Source organism: Grammomys surdaster, unplaced genomic scaffold, assembly GCF_004785775.1.
Source record: "Grammomys surdaster isolate TR1022 unplaced genomic scaffold, NIH_TR_1.0 210, whole genome shotgun sequence".
NCBI lineage: Eukaryota > Metazoa > Chordata > Mammalia > Rodentia > Muridae > Grammomys > Grammomys surdaster.
The window spans coordinates 689758-694700 of record NW_021604655.1 but is presented as its reverse complement, the minus strand read 5'-3'; the positions used below and the strand labels follow the sequence as shown (position 1 = coordinate 694700).

General features: G+C 49.2%; 1 long non-coding RNA gene across 2 annotated transcripts; it reads right to left on the bottom strand.

Moving 5' to 3' along the window:
• Positions 1 to 1774: 1774 nt before the first annotated feature.
• Positions 1775 to 4259, bottom strand: LOC114624826. Of its 2 annotated transcripts, none has more exons than XR_003711973.1 (3): positions 3725 to 4259; positions 2658 to 2801; positions 1775 to 2266 (listed from the first exon to the last, which is right to left on the bottom strand). It is a non-coding gene; the product is annotated as an uncharacterized LOC114624826 (long non-coding RNA). The 2 variants fall into 2 exon arrangements; XR_003711974.1 differs by having other exon boundaries at positions 2658 to 2761.
• Between the last annotated feature and the right edge of the window lie 684 nt (positions 4260 to 4943).

Sequence of the window (4943 nt, the reverse complement as noted above, 5' to 3'; positions counted from 1 at the left end):
CTGGGAGTACTGGTATAGAACACCACTTAATGTATGCGGTGCTGGGAATTGAACCCAGGGCCCTATTCAATGTAGGCAAGTACTCCACCAACAGAGCCCAAGGCACTTGCAGGCTCGCTACCCTCCCCTCCCCACCCACCCCGCCCCCTCGTGTGTGTATGTGTGTGTGTTCCTCTCAATCTCTCCCTATCCCTAGCATTTCTCATCCATGGCTGATAAGTCTCCAAACCCTGTCTCTGCTTTCCAGATCCCTCTGCTAGATCAGATGCACCTGCATCCACTGGCCTCAGGACTCCACCCCTTGTGAGGCAGGGAGCACAAGTGGCACTAACTGGGCCTAGACAACCCATCAGATTTTCTTTGCCTCTTTTTCAAGCTGAGTAACCATGTGGGGGCAGACGAGGCCCCGCCATGGAGCCAGCCAACCAGCCACCGGGGCCCAGAGGCAGCTGGGGTCGCCATGGAAACCGCTAGCGCAGCGCCTCACAGGGTCTGGCCTTTTCACTCCGCCTTTTTGGCAGGCTTCCTCAGCCACCCTGAAACCCATTCACCGGACGAACCAGGCCCTCTCCGGCGGCCCCCTCCCTGCCCTTCGGTCCCCTTCAGTGAGTTCTGCCTCACCGCCCTCTTCCCCTCTCGGCTCCTCCCAGCCACCCTCCCTTCTGTCGCCCCAGCCAAAGCGCTGGGAGGGGAGAGCTGAGCCTAGGAAGGGCTCGGTTTTCAATTCTAAGCCGATTTCCCCTCCACAGGCAGTGAGCCCTTTCATGCATTTCCCCTATTATCATAAACGCAGGAACTTGCATTAGGATGAATGAGCAGGAACTCCTGTCTTTGTCAGAGCCTTGGCAGATCGCCAGCCATAGAATGACCTAAAACACTCAGAATTAAATGGAGCTGGAGAGGGGGTGGAGATCCCCGAGGAGTGAGAATAGGGAAGGGGGTGGCCTCTGGTCTCTAATTATAATAACAGAGCATTCCCGGTGTGTCCAGGCTCTGTGCTAAGCCTGGTGCACAGATGCTCTTTAAATCCTCACAGAACTTCTACATCCCCCTTGGTCCCCATCTCCATTTTTATAGAGGATGAAAACAGAAGACCAGAGATGTCAAGAAGCAGGTCCAAGATTGCCCAGCAAAGAAATGATGCAGTAAGATTTCAAATCCTACTCAACTAAACTCCAAGGTCATCCTACTGAGGGCTGGTAGCACCACATAGCCAGCACTCATGGGCTAGACAGACACTGTCTCCTCCCTGCCTTCAATCACACCCCGTTTCCATCCTCGCGGTAACGTTACAAACCAGACTTGCTGCCTCAAATTGGATCTAGACATAGGTAGAGCAGCTCCAGGGAGAGCGAGCGGACAGTTCCCAACACCGTGTCAGATCCTGTAGAGTAGCCTGGTGGGCCCAGCCTTAGCTTTACAACGCCAGCAGATCACATGCCGGTCAGCAGCGTACACACTGGCACAGGGCCAGTACCCAGCAGATGTGTTTATCAGGTCCTGGCAAAGAGAGCCCCACCCCCACCCCGGGTCCAAGCCTCTCCTTTTTACCCTTCTAGCGGAAAGCAGGGGCTGAAGGAAAAGGAGGTCTGAGTGGGAGTATGGAGTCCTAGCTTGCTTTCCAGCTGGGCTAGGTGGGCGTGGCTGCTTTCTCGCCAAGCAACCCTTCTGGGAAGCGGGGTCTGACCCGCAAGCTCCGCCCCAGATACTCTCTGCTGAGAGCTGAGCTCTTACCTGGACTACAACTAAGAAGGACACTTTCAGTGACGTCCCCTTCTGGATTCTAAATGTTCAACCTCAGCTTCCTTCCAGAACACAGACACAAACTCACACCTCTTTTTTTTTTTCTTTTTCTTTTTGCAGATGGCAGGAATCTGGCAGTGACTAAAACAAGCAAAATCTCCTGCCCTCAGGGAGCAAGGAACCGAAGTGGAGTAAGACAGACAGTAAACAAACATTTTTAAAAAATATACTATGTCAGGAAGTGGAAATGCTGTGTATGAATGAACCAGCAGAAAAGATCAATGAATACAGTCGTTTAGAGGTCAGGATTAGGCCTGAAAAACAGTCTAGTCTGAACCCCCTCGATTTACAAATGAAGGCAAGGAGGCTCCAAGAGGAAGTGTAAGGTCACGTGATGAATTATTGGTAAAAAGCTGGGCTGGATTCCAGCTCTCCTCCGCTCTGCCATGGCCAAGGCCTGAGGGAGAAAACTCAGTCGATGGAAGTTGGAGAGTGGAGGAGACAGATGTCTTCTGGCTCTTTCCTGCTTTGAAAAGGTTTTTGTTGTCATGTGTTGTTTGTTTTGTTTTGTTTTTCTTATATTTGACAGGGTTTTGTGTTTCCCTGGCTAGCCTCAAATTTGGTATGTAGCTAAGGCTAACTCTGAATTTCTGACCTCTCTGCTTCTAGGTTCTGAATGCTGGGATTAGAGTCACCACGCTGGGTTTGGCCATGCTGAACCCAAGGGCTTCTAGCATGCTAAGTAAAAATATATACCATCCTTCCCAGCCCCTCCGTCCCTTCTTGAAAAGCAATGTTGTTAAAAAAAAAAAAAAGCAATGTTTTTGGGTTTTTTTGTTTTTGTTTTGTTTGTTTGTTTGTTTGTTTTTTAAATGAACCTCAGGGAAGTGCTAAATTTACCAGGAAAGTCTTACCAAGCAGGAAGTTTGAAGTCCTGGAGGCACCTGACAGCTGTCATGAACACAGAGCAGTATGAAGACTTGGAGGAGCAGGACATTTGGATGCACAGTGTTGGCAACTGGAGGACAGGGAGGGCTTGTACTTTCATAGTGCCTAGCCTTTTGGTAAGAGTATTGTTCTTTTGTTGCTGACAAAGCCCCGACCCACAAGCAGGGCTTGGCTGGGAACCTGCAACTGCCCTGGGTGAGTGGGTCATGTGTTTCCCAAGCCCTCTAATTTTTCCCATTCTGCCTAGCCCGCCACTCTGGCATGCCCTTAGCCTCCTACTGGGTAGAGGGAAACAGCAAACAGCCTTACTCTTATGGAGCTGCCATGCACAAGCCAAATAGTTTCTGCCCGAACTCCAGGCATTACCCAAGGAGAGAGTCACTATCCCCACCTGTCACAAAGATGAACCAGCAATCAGGTGGTCTTTGCATGACTTAGGAGGGCAGGGGAACATTATGCTACAGAGGGAAGACTCAAGTGTATATCAGATTATGATATAGCTTGACTTTCTCCTCATGTTGCCTTAGACCTGTCCTGGAGCACTTCCTAGAGTCGGCCAGACCAGTCTTGATTGGCTCAGAACATGGGCTGATGTGGGCCACACCCAGCCTTCTTCCTTTCCACGTCCATCCAGTGTGGGTTGCTTAGTGGATCAGGCTTATCTTTGTGACCCGTGATGTCTTAGGTTCACAACCAATGAAGTGTCCTGGCCATGTGGCCCTGCACCAGGATCCTGGCCCAGTGACCAAGCCATGGTTGCCATGGCAATGCCCTACCCTTGGACTGTCTCATGGGCCCCACAAGCCACTGGAATGTCTCAGAAATACCACCCTTCAGGCAAACGTCCAAACCGCCTCTCCCACACGGCAGCTCTCAATTCTAGCAACAGGAAAATCCTTTCAGAGCGTGTCCTGATTTTCAGCTTGGAAACCAGATGGCCACCATGGCAAAGCTCGCCATCCGCCCTCTTTTATCCTTTTTCCTCTCCCCCACCCCTCTCTCTCTCCAATAGCATGCTGTGGTGGTTACAAACCTCAGGCAGAATCTGAGCTCAGATTCCAGTGTCTCCATCTCTTCTCAGTCTTCCTAGCCTGTGCAGCTCCTGTGGCCCTGGCCTTGTCATCCTTCATGGAGATGCCAGTCAGCCACCTGTAGCTCTTGGAGCAGACCAATGCTCTTTAAAGAAAAAAATGTTTTACAATCAAATGTATTAATTTATTCACATGCATGTGTATAAACCAATGTCAATGTATGGGGGTCACAAGACAACATATGGACCCCAGGGATCCAATTTCGTTTGGCAGGTAAGCAGAAAGCATCTTGACCTGCTCAGCTATGCGGTCAGTCCTGATCAATGATTGTGTGAGAAGCCCTCCGGGTCAACGCTGTCAGCCATCCTTGCTCTAAGCTTCCTTCCTGGTTTATTTTCTCCACTGGGCCTATCACTACCTGATATAGTACAGAATATATTTTGGGTTCTGACTGTCTTTTCTTTCCTAGAATGGAAGCTCCAGGAGAACAAGGATTTTAAAATCATTTCTTTCTAGTTTTTGTTTGTTTGGGTTGGTTCCTTTGTTTTGAGATAGGATTACTCTATGTATCCTTGGCTGGAACTCTCTTTGTAGACCAGACTGTCCTCAAACTCACAGAGATGTACCTGCCTCTGCCTCTCAAGTGCTGGGATTAAAGGCGTGTGCCACAGTGAATGGCTGTATCTATTTATTTTATGTGTACATGTATTTGCCTGCATTTGCCTGCATGAATTTGTATGTACAACACGCCTGCAGGAGCCCTTGCAGAAGAGGCCAGAAGAGGATATTGGATCCCCAGAGGTGTGTGGTTACAGGCACCTGTGAGCCGTCATGTGGGTGCTGAGAACTGAACCCAAGTTCTCTGTAAGAGAGTACATGATCTTAACTGCTGAGCCATCTCTCAAGCCCCAACATAAGGAAAAAAGATTTCTTATTTTTAATTATATATGTGTGTATTCATCTCTGTGTAGGTATGTATGCATGCATGTTTGAGTCCACAGGAGCCAGAAGCATGGGATACCTTGGAGCTAGAGTTAGTTACAGGCAGTAGTGAGCTGCCTAATGCCACAATTTCACCTTGGGTCTTCTCTAAGACCAGTATACATGCTTTACCATCGATCCATCATCTCTCCAGCCCTTCTTGCCCCCATTTGAAAATCGTTGAAACTATGTATTGACTTCTGCATCAGATCCTACTTTACAGTGATGCTAAAAAGTAAT